Source organism: Lynx canadensis, chromosome D2 (assembly GCF_007474595.2).
Source record: "Lynx canadensis isolate LIC74 chromosome D2, mLynCan4.pri.v2, whole genome shotgun sequence".
Taxonomy (NCBI): domain Eukaryota; kingdom Metazoa; phylum Chordata; class Mammalia; order Carnivora; family Felidae; genus Lynx; species Lynx canadensis.
Window position 1 is genome coordinate 62,621,866 of NC_044313.2, and position 18,605 is coordinate 62,640,470.

Consider the following 18,605-nt stretch of genomic DNA (forward strand, 5'->3'; position numbering starts at 1 on the left):
TGCAATAAACCCAGTGCTTTCAATAAATTTTAATTATAGGATAAATGGTTAATTTATCCAGTCAACAGATTTATATACCGAGAACTTACTATGAGCCAGGCAGCATTCTGTCGCTGGGAATACACAAGTGAGCAAAATTAAGTCCCTACCATTATAAATAATGTTCATTGTTAGAAAATAACTGGTTAGATATTAGTATAAATTACCTTTTCTCCAAGCTCTAAAGATTAAGAATTGGGTTAATTAATGTAATTAAATGAGATTAATGTTTATGCATATAGTAATAGTAGTTCTTTTTCTTTTTAAGTGAGAAGTTTCCATTAGACTGTCATTAATTGTTCATTTTCTAAATTTTAGTTCCCAGTTACAGTCTGAATACAAATACATTTAATTGGAAAAATATTTTCTAGTAGACCTTAAGATAGAAATCATGTGAAGAAACTCCTGTCAAAAATAGATTAAGTGAGTTTTAAAATTTCTAGTGAAGTTGTCGGTTAGTTTCTTAAGGTATAAGTAAAAATGAACAGAAGTTTGTTTTCTTTATATGTTTGGATTTCATATTGAATTAAATCTCTTTCATGCATTTTTTACTTAAGTGATTAAAATAATATAATTGCATTGAAAGAAAGGATGAGTGGACTAGCTTGACGTTTTTTTTTTTAATGGAGCTGAAAGTCAGTACTCCTATTTCATTTCAGAATAGTTACTGTTTTCCGAAAATAAAATATAGAGGCATCGTTTCCATGGAAAGAACAAGAGCTGAGTTAATGAGCAGTGATTTGTTGTGTGTGGAGTTATAATACTTAGGGAATTAGAGTAGTTATGTGCATCTTCTGTTAGATCTACCAGAATGGGATGATAGTTCCTGAGTTAGATGTTATTTTGAAGTCTACAAAGATATTCTTTGTCCTTTCACATTATTTTTCTTATTTCATTAAATGACCTAGTTTTTGTACTGTTAGCTTTTTTGTTCTTTGTTTACAGTATTTATAGCTAAAAATTCATAGCAAGTTCCGGTATAATATTGGAGGTGTTGAGCTTTTCCCTTGGGTTTTATTTTGTTTTGTTTATAATTGTGAATGCCATTTAGCTTAACTCTAGGCCTTATTATAATTTCATTTCTAACAGTCTTTTAGTGGGAATTAGACTGGATGAGTCTAGTAAAATCAAAGGAACCTTCCAGCCCTTAATGTTTTAATTTTGTGGTTGCTGATTAGCAGCACTTTGGAAGTTTCAGCTTGGATTTGATTTAGAGAAGTGAAATCATTATGTAGAAATTACTTTTAAAAATAAACTCTTTTGCCAGGTGGCCTAAAACTCCACAACATGTTTATTAAAATTATAATCATTGAAAGAATGTGCTAACATTTTATAGGGGTTTTGGGGTGACTTTTTGTTTTTTACATGTTAAGCTTTTAGATTCTGATTAATTACATAATTTTATTTAAAAAACAAAGCACAAGAGCTAAAGTCTTATTTGATTTGGTGAACTGTATGATTGTCTTTGTTAGTAAGCTGTTTATATTGCTCTGCTGGTATAGGCCAGTTGATCTGTAACCTAGAAGAATACTGTGTCTTCTAAAGGTGAAGTTATTTCTCTTGACCTTTTAACCATTTGTCTTTCACAAATCTGAGTTCTCAGTTTTAAAAAATCAGAAGGAATTATACTAACAGCACTTGATTCGGGGATCCAGCATACCTTAATTTTAGAATTTCTTAGGAGTTTTAAAAGTAATAGATGATCTATAATAGAGCTATTTTATGTGTATTTTAATAGATTTAGTGTCTTATTAAATCTGGTTAAAAAATATGTAAGGATATTTTCTCTAATATGTAAATGATAGACACCTATTGTAACATTTTGAATGAAAATGTACTCCACATACCTAAGATGGCTCAGTCTAGTTTTTCAAATTTATTTATTTAGATGAGTTTGTGAAATATAGCTAGCTACATTCACAATAAAGGAAACAATTTTAGAGTTCATGTAATTAGAGTGGCTTTATCCCAGAATGCTTTTCTCTAACCACTTGTCCAAACAGTACATTTTAAATTCCTTGGCATCTTAAACATGGCAGCTGTTACTGGCATAGATTTTGTAAATAGTGTCTTGACATATCTTAACTTTAGGGTAACCTTATATAAGTCAAAGGGAGTTTGGGGGAAAATTGAACACGTTTTTTAAATGTTCTCCTTATTTTTTTCTCATTTCTTTAAATTGCATGAGGCAATTTCTTCTGAATCTAGATGTTAATTACCCTTTATAGACTTCTTAAGTGTGATGGAGGAAAACCTTCCTTAGAAATGGCCTTTGTGTATGGAGTGATGAGTACACATAACTTTTGTTCTAAAAATTCTCACAAATGTTTTCATAGTGGGAATTCCCACCTACCATCTTTCTCCTTGCATTCTCAGCATTTTATTCTGTAGTAGTATGCTCCCTTTAATTTCCTTTATATAGTTGTACAGCCCTATTTTTTGATATATCAGGAAAGTAACATTGTTTAAGGTGTAGTGGTTAGGAAATCAAGATGAATATAGATCATTTCACTTTTAGGTCACTGGTTTGAATCCTACACTTAACCTCTGATTTCAGTGCATTGAGTATCACATGCCACGTATTAAAGTTGATCTGGTCACTTTTTTAGGTGGCATGTAGTTGGGGAATTGGGGTACAATCACTGTTGTAGTTTTCACTCTTTTGGAAAGAAACTTGAATGAGGAGAAAAACCAAACCAATATCTTCTAAATAATATGATCTATGCATATTAATTAGGTCACTGTAGCAGCATGGTATTGTTAATTCTGTTTTTTTTCCTTCCTTATGCACACAAATGAGTTTCTGCTTCCTCCTTTCAGATTTCCTGATCATGCCTGGCTGCAGTTAACTTTCTTTGAAGTAGAGGGGGAAGGGAAAAGAGAGGAAGTAGGAGGGAACTCTGCACATTCTACTCTGTCTTTCAACTGGCTGGGAAGAAGGAGGAAAAAATCAAATTATTGATTCTGAAAGATGCTTTTCATAGTTTGGGGTTTTGTTTTTGTTTCGTTAATTGCTATTATTTTTGTGTGGTATGGTTGCTTTTCTTTGGAGGGTGATTACAGAAAATTTTAAAAAACATTAAAATTTGAAGTTTTTTATCAAGTTCATTGAAAAAAGTTTGATAATGAAATATGAACATTGAACTCTTAGCATGATTTTGAAATCATCTTGTTCAGAATTTTGGCTTCTGGCCATGCACACACCTGCAGTTTTCAGGTTGGTTGCTTCATAGAGGATATAGAAGAGATTATTTCTTACCTGAAAATTGTACATGACTCATCTCAACAAATCTGGGTTGGTCTGGCTTGTTAGTCCAGTATTTTCTAGGGATCTCGATTCTCTTTGTTTTTAAATGTAATAAAGGGGATAATACCAAGGGCACTGCTTTAAAACTATTAGAGATTTGAAGCAGAATGTGCTTGTTCAACTTTATACCCTATGTTTGTCTTCTTGTGTATTAAAATTCATTGTAGTAATGAGGTATTTTTCCTACTATAAGGTAGATTCATCACAGACCTGAAGGAAAGATCCTTTTTGAAGTTCTGGGTCATAATAAAGTGATAAAAGTTTAGGGATAGGACTATTAATGCTGCAGTTTCTGTCATCATAGAATGTGCACGTTGAATTGCTTTACTAAATATTAGATACAGTACTACTGTGCTGTGAATTGCTGGTTGAAGAAAAAGGGAACAGGTGGAGCAAACCTCAGTATTTTCTTAGTACCTGGACTGAAAATTGCTTAAAGACTTGAACAGAGAAGAGTCTTAAAATACTTAGTTAATGAATGTGTCTGGACTGTGTCACATCTGTGTATCTGTCATTTCTGTATTGCTCAGTGAAAAGGTTGTTATCCCTGCTTGAGTCCATTTTGACCCATAAGTTTTACATCATTGATGATACAAATTTATTGGCTCTGGTTTCAGAATATCCCTAAGGTAGCTGTTGCCCAACACATCTGGCTTACTAAAAATAGCTCAAATGATTGCCTAGGATAAATTACCAGTAGTTTGAGAGTGGAATGTAGCAGAGACCTGTATTTTTTCCTTATAAACTTTTGTTATTGTCCTATGGACTTTGGAACTGCTTTACAACCAAGATGAGATATTAGTGAGGTAAAATTTAGTCCTCAGTCAGCTAAGGTGAACAATTAACTGCTGGTTTAGTTGTTACTAGCTAGGTGTTATATTTTGTTGAATTAAACACTTGACATAAATGAGCTACTGACAAAATTTTGAAAATCTTGTTGGTAGTAGTTCATTTCATGAGCAGATTTATTCCCCAGGGTACTGTGGTGGTACTAATAGTTTACAGAAGGAAGTAAACAGAACTTCATGTTAGTATTACTTTGGTGGGTAGAGAAAAAAAATATTTTTTAAACTTTTCTTTACCCTCACTTCAATTTATAGTGTAGGTCTATCATTTTAAGACTAACATCCCTATAGAGGAAATGGGATTTTTGCCGGGTACAGGATTTATTAGCATAGTTATATAAATGTTTCTTTCCCAGAATTCCTCTCCGATTTGTTCTCTTCCTGGTATCAAATTACTGCTTCCCATTAATTTAATTAACTAAAAAAAAATAAATAAATAAATGGACTTCCAGATACTGCCCAACAAACTGTTGTCGTTGTTACTGTTTTAAATTTTTTTTTTTTCAACGTTTATTTATTTTTTTTGGAACAGAGAGAGACAGAGCATGAACGGGGGAGGGGCAGAGAGAGAGGGAGACACAGAATCGGAAACAGGCTCCAGGCTCTGAGCCATCAGCCCAGAGCCCGACGCGGGGCTCGAACTCACGGACCGCGAGATCGTGACCTGGCTGAAGTCGGACGCTTAACCGACTGCGCCACCCAGGCGCCCCTCGTTGTTACTGTTTTAAAGAAAGAAATTAGGTTTTTTCATAACTGAACTTTCTATTAAGAGATATGTTTTATAGAAATTTATAAGAAACACTGGAAGCATGCCTTTTAGAATATGGGAGTGGAACACACACATACGCACCCGGCCCCCAAGAATGAGAGCATCTACAGTGTAGTTGAGAGAGGGAGAAACCAGCCCAGAACAGAGAGAGAGGCTTAAACTCTTTATTTTGTGTTCCACTGACTATTGACTCACTTGATACTTCCCCAGAAAGGAGTCTTTAAATGGAAATTTTATGCTTAGACTCTACTTCCCTTTGACTTACCCTTAAAATTTTTTGATGTCTGATCTTGGAAACATCCCAGCTGACTTCATTCATTTAACAGTTATTTAAATTCTGTGGTTTCCCTGTGCACAGCATCCTGCTAGGTGCTTAATGGTTTAAAAAATTGATATACTAAGTCCTAGTACTTTTTTTCAAGGTGTTTATAATTCACAGCAAGAACTTATATTAAAAATAGACTCGATTTAAGGAACCAAAAATACATAGTAAAGACTAGGAAAACGAAGAAAAGAGAAATCAGTAGAGCTTGAAATGGTTAAAGTCTCATGAAGGAAGTAGAATTTGAGTGGGATTCATTTGAAGGGAGATGGAAGTGAAAAATAAGGACAGTAAGGCCAGACATTTGGCAGGATGGATAGCATGATCCATCAGTAAGGAAAGGAGGTAGATGCAGGAGACTGTAGAGGATCAGTCCAGCTGGAGAAGAGCATTTGACTTTGAATAGTAGACCTCACACTACATTAATAAGTATTGTGGGGTCAGATAAAAGAGGAAAAGGGTTGTTAAGTACAGTTATTAGTGAATTTTATCTTGTAGGCCAAATGAATCATTGGAAGCTTTGAAGCAAGAGAGTAACAAAATTTTCTACATTAACAGTGGCATCTGGTTATTATACACATCAGAAGCAGCTAATTGATTGGGTCTTCATTTAGAGTCTTTTGTCCTAGACAGTCAGTATAGCATAATGGTTAAGAAAGAGTTTTGAAGTCAGTTCATGCAGACATGGTTTCAAATCCTAGCTTTGCCATTTGCTAGCTATGTGACATTGGGAAAGTCTAAAGCATTCTAAATAAATGGTTTCTTCATGTATAAGATAAAGCTGTTCTCTACCTCAGAGTTGTTAGAAAGATTAAATGAAATGACATATTTAGGAGCTATTACTACATACAAATTGCTCAGGAGAAGGTACCTATTTAGACATGTTCTTTATTTCTCTTTATAGATGGTATCTAGATATTTGAAACTCCTTTCTCTTCCTATGATACATAACCATTGGATATTTGTCTTCCACCATCTGCACCTCCTTTAACAATCTGTCTTATTTGTTGTCTCTGGATCTCTTACCGTTTCTTTCTACATCTGATTGTAGATAAACTTGTTAGCTGTCTGTACAAGCCATGGTCAGCTTGTAACAACATATCTTTGTAGTAGTGTTTCTTCTCTATGCCCCCCCACACCTTTTAGATAAGATTCTATGGTGACTTCTTAAAGTATTATTTTAAGAAAATGGTTTTAGAAAAGATACAGAACCCTCGTGTGATACTACCCTCCAAAAAACTCTTACCTTTTTTTTTTTCCCCCACAGGGAAAGTCTTAAGCTCCATTTGCTGCTGATAGTTATTTTTATCTCAAAAAGCATAAGTGTTATTCAGGAAGTTACAGAATTGTTTTTCTTTATTTGGCTCTGGTGAGAAGCCATGTGGACACAGTACTATGTTTTGGAAGCCCTCTAAGCATTGAATAAGTTGTTGGACTATATGACCTTTGAAGTTCCTTCTCAACACTAACAGTTCTGTGAACTTGCTCAAGGTGAAAAAACAACCATTTCTGACCAACATTAACCTAAACAAGTTTATCGCTGACTAATTATTTTAGTTTCAGGGGTAGGAGACATTCGACTTAACTCCAGGTTTATCTCAAAAGAGAAAACTAATGAGTCAGACAGTGCCAGATGCAAATCAAAATTATACAGGATTAGAATAACAGAATTGTGTGTATTAATGGTACTTATTGAGAGAACTTTTAGCCTATATTTTTCTATATCTGTTTCTGATTTCTATTTCGACAGAAAGAAGTTGAGCACATTCTCAATTAGTCCCTGAGTTTTTTTATGCATCTCCCTTTTCACTCCCTTTGCATTCATATTAACATTTCATAGAAATTTAGAGGTGCTTTGTTGCCATAAAGTCAGTGAAAACGAGAACTGTGAGATTGTGGAATATATATTCTGCCAAGAGTGTAAAAAAAAAAAAAAAAATACAGGATCATAGCCCTAGCTGTGAACTGACTGTTGGTGGATTTTTGGCGTGGTAGGATCAGCATCTGTGGGCAGGCATTGGCCTGGGGGTGGTCTAGAAGACGAGGCCAAAGCAGGAAGCTGCTATTGTGTAGTACTTGGCTTTATTCCATTTCTAGGCAAAAGTGACAGCTTGCAATAGTGGAGCCAAGCTGAAGCCTAGAAAGTAGGATGGACTACAAGAAAAGGGGAACCAGTAGCTAAAACAGTCCACTGAACTTCCTCATTTAAGTAGGCTTTTTTAAAATTTAAAGTTGGTACATAATGTTTTAATATTCAGTAGTTTTTCACTACATTCTGTTTAAAAGTACTTTTATGTCCCACCTACCTGATTTTTATATCACCATAATTTCAAAAGTAGTTATAAAATATGCTTCCTAAAGTCCCACAAATCAGGTATGTTGATTTATCTAAATGCATTTCTGCTGCCATTAAAAAGGGAGTTCTTCATTTGTGAAAATTGGTTGCAAAACTTGGTGTGTTGAAAATGTATCCATGGAGTCCAGGAACATGTTATTTTGACTGAAATTTGGCGCAAGTATGAGCTGTTCTGCAATATTCAGATTAAAAACATTTATAAGTCACAGTCTGCAATAGTTCTCTCTTGGTCCCAAATCTGCTATGATCATATGCTGAAAAATCTGCCAGTCTCTTTGTAATTTTTTTGTGACTGCTGTTATGAATTTAAAGTATGTAAAATTATGCTTCTAGACACCAGATTCAAAGGATCCTAAGCCGTCACTAGTTACCATTGAGAAAGATTTTCTAGTTTCTTTCTGCCAGTCAAAATAGGTTGATATTATTTATTCCTTTTACCCAGTTGCAAATTCTTACTAAGGCATAGCCATATTATTTTAAAATCTCAAAATTTTATTTTAGTGTGTTAATATTTTACATTTGTAAAGTTCAAAAATTTGCAAAATGTTTCCATGTGCATTATTTTTGTAAGTCCTTATGTTATCTTTATGAGGAAAACATTGTATTATCTTAATTGTGTGTAATGTTTTCAGGGTACATATATTAATTTATTTAATTCATAACAAGTCTATGAGAAGCCTAACTTACAAATGCATAGGTGGCAAAGTAGAATCCCACTTAAACTAGCTCAAATAAAAAGGGGGTGGGGGTGTTAAAAAGATACAACAGGCAGTGTCATGGATATCGGTAGCAGGAAAGTACAGCTGAACCTTATTTGGAATGGAATTAGGAACTAGAAAGTCAGGAACTCAAGTCACATATTCCTTCTTCCCCTCTTCCTCAGTGTCCTTTCTGCAGACAGGTTTCTTCTGCTTACTCATAGGTTTTGCTTCTCATAATAGTAGTTTCCATGTGACTTGTGTGTGTCATTGTCAATTTGCCCACCTGCCCCCCACCCCCAAGACCTTTTAGAACTAATATTTGTGTTTCTTTGTAAAAGTAGAGATAGAATGTAGGAGAATGAAAGTCTGAAAGGGGAAGGTGGAAGGATTATGAGGAAGGGAGAGAATATATGATAGCAATTTTTATAGGCAAAGAAAGTGAGGTTTAAGGAAGTTGTAACTTGGCATCTCGGTTCACACAGTAGCTAGCATCATTGTTTGTCACTTTGTTATTTTTCTTAGAGTTGACATCCTTCCTAAATACAAGATTAAATTTTTTCTTAATTTTATTGTCTGCACAATTTCCCTAGACTTTTCAAACCCTGGCATCTAGCTGTACTCCAGATCTGTGCATCATTTTCAGACTCACTTCTTCCATAGATAGAGAATCCAAACAGCTATTCAAGATATTTTGCACTCTCCCTATTTTCTCAGCTGCTCAGTTTTCTCTCTTGTGCATACAGGTGTCCTGAAGTCCTAGATTTACTCAAGATTAAAATTGGAAAGTAATGGAGTCCTTGGGGCACCTGCCTGGCTCAGTGGTTACAGCATGTGACTCTTGATCTTGGGGTTGTGATTTTGAGCCCCATCTTTGGTGTAGAGATTACTTTTTATTTTTTTAATTTTTTAAAGTATATTTATTTATTTTGAGAGAGAGACGGAAACAGAGAATCCCAAGCAGGCTCTGCACTAACAGTACCCTGATGTGGGACTCGAACTCCTGAACTGGGAGGTCATGACCTCAGCTGGAGTCAGATGCTTAAAGACTGAACCACCCACGTGGCCCTCTTAATAGCTATCCTAGTGGGTATGAAGTTCTTTGCCTATTTTTTGAATTGAGTTGTTGGTTTGTTGTTGAGGCCAGGAGTTTTATCAGTCCCTTATCAGATATGGATTGTTTGCAAACATTTTCTCCCATTCTTGTGTTGTCTTTTCTCTCTCAAAAGTGTTTTTTGATGTACAAAGTTTTTAATTTTGATGAAGCCCAACTTGCCTATTTTTTTCCTGTCGCCTGTACTTTTACTATTCTATCCAAGAAATGTTTACCAACTCCAACATCATAACAAATTTCTCCTGAGAATTTTGAGGTTTTAGTTGTTACATTTAGGTCTTTGACTCCTTCTTAATTAATTTTTTTATAAGACATAAGGTAAATGTCCAACTTAGTTCTTTTGCATGTGGATATCTAAGTTTCCCAGAACCATTTACTGAAAAGAATGGTCTTTTTCCCATTGGACGGTCTTGGCACCCTTGTTGAAAATCAGTTGACCATTGATTCTAAAATTTTATTTCTGGGCTCTCTGTTCTATTTCCTTAGTCTATATGTCTGTCCTTACACTGTTGATAACTTGAGGTACACACTGTTGATTACTTGAGGTACCCCTTTTTTTCACTTTTCTACAACTGCTTAATTTGTCCAAGTGATTGTTTAACCCTAAAGATAAATTATAATTAAAGTATATTATTCTGCTGAACTGGTGAAATTTTCTGACACACCTAATCAGTCTTAAGATATAGTCATTCATTTATTGCTGTTTGCCAGTCACTTGGCTAGTACTAGGAATTTAAGACAGATAAAATACTTTGTTCCCTTTCAAGTCAGGGGGAGAGACATAATTATAGCTACATGCTGAAGGTTCTAAAATTGAGGCATATTCATAGTGTCTGTGCTGTGGAATCAACTGATGCAGTAATACCAGAGTTTTGCCTATTTCTTTTTCTTGGTTTTATTTTATTTATTTTTTTCAGAAGGCAAGGGTTTAGAAGATGGGAAAGAGATATGTAAAGCTAATAGTATTTCTCAATAGAGTACTGTATTAGGATTCTCTAGCAAAACAAAACCAATAGAGTGTGTGTGTGTGTGTGTGTGTGTGTGTGTGTGTGTACACACGTACGTGCACACACCCCAAACGGGTAGAGAGAAAGGAGGTAGAGGGAGGAGTTCTAAGGAATTGATTCATGTAATTGTGGGGGCTGGCAAGTCTAAAATCCACAGGGCAGGCCAGCAGTCTGGAAATTCTGGCAAGATTGATTTTGAATCTAAAGGCAGTATGGAGGCAGAATTCTTTCCTCTTTAAAAAACCTCCTTCTTGCTTTCTTATAAGGCTTTCAACTGATTGGATTGGGCCGACACATATTATGGAGGGTAATATGCTTAACTCAAATTCTACCGATTGAAACGTTAATCACATTTGAAAAATACCTTCACAGCAACATGTAGACTGTGGCATCATAGCCTAGCCAAAGTAACACACAATATTAACTGTCACAGGTATTACTGATACTTGATTCTTTGCTTTGTAATGAATTGTAGGATGGTAGGCATCTTTGGCTTTGGTACAGTTAAGTGTCTTTAGCATCTCTGTTATGCTAATAGAAGAAAAACTTCCTCACACACCCTTTCCTCTTTATTTCAAGCTATTAGGATGTAGATTAAGAAAACTGGAAAGGTTAGAAACCTTCAAAACAGTCTTGTCAAATCAGCTTAGAAGTGGTCTGCAGACAGTGGCCTACCAGCCACTGCCAACACCCTAAAATGTGAGAAGAAAGTATCTGTCAGTCCTTTCTTTTTTTTTTTTTAAGAGTATCCATTTTTTTTAAATGTTTATTTATTTTTGAAAGAGCACGAGCAGGGGCGGGGTAGAGAGAAGGAAACACAATCTGAAGCGGGCCCTGGGCTCTGAGCTGTCAGCACAGAGCCCGACGTGGGGCTAACCTCACGAGCCGTGAGATCATGACCTGAGCTGAAGTCGGACGCTTAACCAACTGAGCCACCCTGGCACCCTCTGTCATTCCTTTCTGAATGTTACCATAGTTCCGCTTCTTGAGTCTCAAGAGTGTGATGTTTTCTCATGGCTATCAGTGGTTCCCCTACCAACCCATTTTCATTCTAGATCAAATTCTTATATCACTCACATTCTCTTGAGATCTTTATACCTAGTCATTTGATAGAGGTTATTAATCATAAATGGGTCCTGTTTTTCCATCAGATTTGCACTTAAATAGGGATACCTATAGTAACAGATCTTAAAAGTCCAATGTTTTCCTAGATGTTCTTTGCCTATGTGTCAGGTACCCTACAAGGGAATAACATGATATTATTACCAATTAATAACTCCTCTCCCCACTGCCATTCATGGAATAGCCATGTCTGGAAATAGAAAAATTCTGTATAAAGGGGTGAATAAAAAATCTGAATAGGTAAAGCCTCCTCATGTATGTAATAGACCTCAAACTTATAGGTCTTTAAGGCATTATCCAGTATGTAGACTTTAAAAACACAATACCTAGAGCACCTCAGAAGGATAGTTTTTTAATCTTGTTTCTCCCACATCCACTTCTGTTTTCAAGGAATTAAGTTCTATCACATATTAATGATTCCTTCCAATACTTAACAAAGTTCATTGTTGAGAATTTTTCTTAATGTTTATTGCATACACATTATGTCAGGCGAGCAAACTTGGCATTAGTTGGTATCATCTAAATAGCATGTTGTTTGTGTTATGAAGGATTATGAGACTCTGCTCTGGCCAAGGGTGTAGTTAATTAATGATGTTCACTACCAGTGCTGTAAAGGAGCAGACAGTACTTCTGGTTTGTTTTTATTGGTCTTGATCACTTCCTCTTTCCCATTCTGTCTTATTCAACACATAGGCATATGTATACATATTTGTACCAGAATTTTTTATGAATTCGATGTCGATCATGGTACAGCTTGGGTAACTCTGCCTTTTGCCCCTAAACTCCATGGACATTACTGTATCTGATTTAGTGCCAATATATATATATATTTTTGAGAGAGAGACAGAGACAGAGACAGAAGGGCAGAAGGGGAGGGACACAAGATTCCAAGTGGGCTCTGTGCTGATAGCAGAGAGCCCAATGCAGGACTTGAACTCATGAACTGTTAGATCATGTCCTGAGCTGAAGTCAGAGGCTTAACTGACTGAGCCACCCAGGCACCCCTAGTGCCAGTAATAGTTTACAGTGAATCAAATTTAAAAATAAAGAGGGAAAATCAGCATACATCAATTAAATAATAAGCTGCCAAAGTTTTGAAATTTTGTTTTTAAGATTACAATGTAGTCGTTTGCATATATACACATATCTAAAATGTACTTATTAGGGAATTTTGGCCCTTTGGTGTGGAAGAAAAAATTTACGTCTATTAAAGTATCAGAATTTGGTAGTAGAACAACAGGCGAATTTGGACTCAGATCCCAACTCTGCTTCTAATTATGAAATGTTGGGCAAAGCATGCAGCCACTTAAGAATTTATTTTTCGTATATGAAATTAGATATGTAATACCTGCCTCATGATAGTGTTGCCATTGTCTATGAGGTAGTGTATATGGAAGTACATTATGCCCTATAGAATTGGGGATAAAGAGAATAAATATGCTAGAAGTTCAAAAATAAATAGGTCTGGTTGGGTAAATCTCAGTTCATGATATGTGTACTTTCAAGAGACTCATTAGAAGAAGTAACTTTTTGGGGCACCTCTGTGGCGGAGTTGGATAAGTGCCTACTTTGGCTCATGGCTCAGGTCATGATCTCGTGGTTTGTGAGTTCAAGTCCTGCATTGGGCTCTGTACTGACAGCTCAGAACCTGAAGCCTGCTTCAGATTCTGTGTCTCCCTCTCTCTCTGCCCCTTCCCCTGCTCGCACTGTCTGTCTCCCTCTCTGACAAATAAATAAACTTTAAAAAAATTGGGGGGGAAGAAGTAGCAACTTCTTAAAACCCTAAGCAGACAAAATAAATCTCATTCACAGACTTTACAACTTTACCGGTTGGGTCGTATATTTGGAGAATTTCCTGTATTTTCCCAGTTTTCCTTTCTTTTCTTTTCTTTTTTTAATATCTAATTTATTTTGAGAGAGCACGAGCAGGGAAGGGGCAGAAAGAGAGGGAGAAAGAGAATCCCAGGTAGGCTCCAACACATGACTCGATCCCATGACTTTGGGATACCATGACCTGAACCGAAATCAAGAAAGAGTCCAATGCTTAACTAAGTCACCCAGGCGCCCCTTCGAGTTTTCTTTTCATTTTTTTCCAGCCAAGATATTTCTGTGGTATATTATTTTACCCATTCTTACCAACACTTTAACTCCCTTATGCCTTTGTCTTTCTGCCACATCTGCCTTTTAATTTCTGATCCTAGAATAGTCCTCTACCATTTATTTTCTTCATTTTTACACCCTAAAAATGCACTACCCATTATTGATAGCCGCTAGTCACATGTGACTATTTAAATTTAAATTAAGTAAAAGTAAACTTAAAATTTTGTCTGTTAGACCAGCCACTTTTCCAGTACTCAAATAGCCATATGTGGGACAATACAAATATATAACATTTCCATTATTACAGAAAATCCTGTTGGAAAGCCTTGCCCCAAATGCTTAAAAGCTTTAAGACTTAAACAGGAGAAAAATACCCCCATGTATTTTGGTGTCCTTGTATTGTGTCTGATCTCAGCTGATCCTTTGGTACCAGTTGGCATCCTTTTCTATGTTCCTTGAGTTTGCATTTCCTAAAGTAGTTATTTTAAATTATCACTGTTCTACTTAGCTTCCTCCTTTTCTCTTAATAGAAGACCTTTCTCCTGCAGCACAGTGGAAATGTAGGTTACAAGCAGGAACCCCCTTAACTTCCTGCCCTCAAACCTGTTTTTGCACCTTGCCTTACCTCCGTTTTTCTCCTATCAGAAATGTGTTCCCCTTTTCTATAACTGATTCAGTTTTACAAATATTTATTGGGCACCTGCTGTGTCCCAGGCACTATTTCTGATAGTTAAAGTACAACCATGAGCAAAACAAAAAAAATTTTCCTGCTTTCATATAGCTTACCTTGTAGTGAGAAGAAATAGCAAGCAAAGTAACTATTTTAGTGTATTAGGAGACTGTAAGTGCTATAGAGGAAAATAAAACCTGACAGAAAGTATTAGCTGGAACAGAAAAATAGAAGGATTCTAAAATGAAAGCATTCACAGAATAACAAGAAGACAACTATATAGAGATGAGTAGGAAAAGAAATAAGAAAGATAGATTAAGTAGGGTTTTTTTAGGCTATTATACTTTGGTTTTTGTTCTTATTAAAACTGAAGTGGAAGCTTTTGGAGGGTATTTAGCAGAAGTGTGATATGATAAAACTTTTTTCTCAGATAATTTAAAACATACAGACAGAGAAGAGTAAAATGAATTCCCGTGTACCTGTCATCCACTTTTAACAATTACCAATAAATGGCCAAAATTGTTTCCTCTTACTGTTCCTCATGTATTTTTTTAAATTTTTTTTTAACGTTTTATTTATTTTTGAGACAGAGAGAGACAGAGCATGAACGGGGGAGGGGCAGTGAGAGAGGGAGACACAGAATCGGAAGCAGGCTCCAGGCCCTGAGCCATCAGCCCAGAGCCCGACGCAGGGCTCGAACTCACAGGCCACGAGATCGTGACCTGAGCTGAAGTCAGACACCTAACCGACTGAGCCACCCAGGCGCCCCTTTTTTGTTTTTTTTTAGTTTTTTTTTTTAACGTTTTATTTATTTTTGAGACAGAGAGAGACAGAGCATGAACGGGGGAGGGGCAGAGAGAGAGTATTTTTTTTTTTTTTTTTTAAGATTTTATTTTGGCGCATGCCTGAGTGCCTCAGTCTGTTAAGTGTCTGACTCTCGATTTCGGCTCAGGTCATGATCCCAGCCAGGCTCATGGGATCCAGCCCACATTTGGCTCCGTGCTGAGTATGGAGCCTGCTTAAGATTCTCTCTTCCCTCCCTCCCTCTCTCACTCACGCAGTCATTAAATAAATAAATAAATAAATAAATAAATAAATAAATAAATAAATAAGATTTTATTTTTTTTAACTAATCTTTACATTCAACATGGGGCTCAAACTTAACAACCCTGAGATCAAGAGTCATGCTCTATTGACCGAGCAAGCCAGGCACCTCCTCATGTATTATTTTATTTGTTATTTTTTTCTTATGTATTATTTTAAAGCAAATTCCATATATCATATTATTTTCATCCCTAAATGCGTATACATATATAAACAAGAAAGTTTTATATATATAGTTGATTCTAATTCACAGTTGACATTCTAAATTGTTACAAGTTCTCAACATCAGGAATGATAGACTATCATGATGCATATATAAAATAATTTTTATTAAATCAATTGTATTTAATGTTAATATTAAAATAATTATTTATAAATAAGACTTACTTATAAATAAATAAATTGTCGTCTCAGTAGATGTCATTGAGCAGGTAAAACCCATATATTCTACTCTCTGCTGTGCTAAGTTTCAGCACTCAGACCTTGTCATTCTTCCCAGTCCTTCTGTATCCTGGCTAAATGGCATGACATATCTACCCTGTTTTGTCACTCAAAAAGACACCTGGGAATGTTTTATGTTCTGCATTTGCCCTTATTTATTGGCCTTCAAATATTTTTGATTCTGCCGTAGCATCACTGTGTCCATGCTATCCTCATCTTAATTGTCAGGCTTTCATTCTCATCTTGCTAGTCTATTACAGAGCTCTCCTACTCACCTAATCCTTAGTCTTCCTATTCACCTAATCCCCTGTCCTCACTCAGTTCATACCAGTGTACTTACACGTCTCCACATAGGCCATACTGTGTCATCTGTATGTGCCTGCACCTACATTTCCTTCTTTTTGAAAGTCCTTTTCTGATCTCCCAGAGCCTGGCAGGTGTCCTTGAATTTTTAAAGTTCCAAAGTTCTAGGTGTCCATGCTTTTCTCAAGTCCCAACTCAAATATCTCCTCTTCTGTGATACCTTTCCCAATACACCTAGCTAGATTCTTCCCCACTATCTTTGTCTCTCCTCTGTAGCATATGTAAAATTCTGTTTAATCTGTATTGCAGTGAATTGTGTTAGTCCCTGTTCCTACAGACTTGTTAAGATCATCAAGGGCCTAAACTCTTATATGTGTTGCCAGTTTCTTCACATAGTAATTAATAGACACCTGGTGTTCAAAATCTTACCGAATGAAATCTATTCCTAAAAATTTTGCTCATAGGGAGCCTCTTAGTCCCACCATAATTCCAACAAGCTGTCTAATCTGATTTCCTCTACTACAGAACAGGAGAAGCCAAAAGGAGAATTTTTAACGTGGGATGATGGTAGTAGATTGGGAACCTGAGAGCACAAGAGGGTACAAAAGAAACTAAAAAATAGTTACAACTCAAATTTTGTTTTTTTGGAATGCTTTGATAGAGAGGGAACAACACTTTACATCAATTAAGAATTATGAGTGAGTCAGTCAGAATAATCAATGATGGTGATAACCATGAATACTGATGAAAAGCTTAAATTGTATTTAGTATGCTATTTAGTGAAGGAACTATAGAAATACTTTCAGAATTAGTATTTTTGATAAATTTTCTTATTTCTCTCAGTTACCTTTTAAAACTTCCCTTTTTGTAGACAAACCATATTGTTTAACACACTTTGTTATGTTCTCATCCCTTTTTTCTTTTCTTTTTTTTTTAATGTTTTTGTTTATTTTTGAAAGAAAGAGACACAGAGAGTGGGAGAGGGGCAGAGTCTGAAGCAGGCTCCAGGCTCTGAGCTGTCAGCACAGAGTCTGATGTGGGGCTCGAACTCACAAACTGAGATCATGACCTGAACTGCAGTCAGTTATTCAACCGACTGAGTCACCCAAGTGCCCCCCTTGCCTTTTCTGATTAGATTTTTAGATGAGCTAAACTTCTCCTTTTAGGAATAGCAAAACAATGATTGCTAATCATTGTTAAGTACATGGTGCCATACTGTCTTCCTTAGCAGTACTAGGTAATTAAGATGTTCTGTGTTATGATCCCTAAGAGTTGTAGTTTTAACTCCTTCCTTTTTTCTGAATAACTTAACACATTTCTCATATATTTGCATTTACTCTACCAGATCCTAATGAAGAGAACAGATAGATTTAAATAGGGGTCATATGATAAAAGATAAGTCACTTGGCAGATCTAAGTCTGTTAAGGTATAAGATTTGTTGATTTTACCAGTTTGCACTGGATTTCTGAGAAGAGAAGTATAGTACACTAGTTCTCCAAGATCATACTTTTATCATCTCCATAACTGGAAATGGTGGAAATTGGAAATAGTGAAAGTCAGCCCCAAGTAGTACGTGGTGTGATACTAATTTTGAAATTATACTTTCATTTTATACTTTTTAAATATTTTATTAAAGTTAATGTTCACCATGTACAATCAGGATAGTTATTGGCACAATTGTATATATACTCCAGCTCAGTATTGGTACCTAGGAATTATTTTTAGTAGAATACTACTTATTTAAAAATATTAAGCCAGCATATAATTTTATGTCCTCCTTAGGTTGAACTCCCTCTCCTACCAGGAAGGGGGAATACAAGGTAGAGTGAGACTGCCATAGGGGAGTACTCATTCAGAGCAAGGAAGTTGGTGGTTTTTTGGTCTCATTTTTTTTTAAACAGGGGCTGTTCTGAACTAGCATTTTCAGTTGCTACTTTGGAAAACATTAAACAGTTCCTAGGCCTTACTGAGTTTGTTCAGTTGTAAGTTTGAGGAAGCTGCAGTTAGTAAATTGTGGTTGGCAGATGCTGTAAGCAGGTGACTCAGTAGGTTGAACTCATGATGACTCAACTGTGTTAAAACCATGCTGATAAATAGCTTGAAAGAAAAATCGCCTTCCAAACTTTTGAACTGCCATAAAAAGTTCAAAACTATTATTAAAGGTATCACAAAGAATATTAACATGTGGCTTTAGAAGGAAACACCTTTTCCTTCAAGTGGTTTTAAAAGTTTAATTGTTCTGATTTTTGCTCTGTAGTAATTCTGAGCAGACTTTACACCAGTGACACTTAGCAAGTTGTAGTTAAAAATGCAGAAGTATTGCAGGTCTGCATAAAATTTAAGCAAGAGAATATTTCTTTGAAAGCTTGATTTCAGCTGGGAGATTAGCAGAGAAACCCAAATGGTG

The 18,605-nt window shown here is 35.8% G+C and overlaps 1 protein-coding gene across 4 annotated transcripts in view; it reads left to right on the forward strand.

The window, feature by feature from the left end:
* The window catches only part of JMJD1C (jumonji domain containing 1C), a 264,444-nt gene that overhangs the window by 178,439 nt on the left and 67,400 nt on the right, over positions 1-18,605 (forward strand). The gene's annotated exons all lie outside the window — the stretch shown is intronic.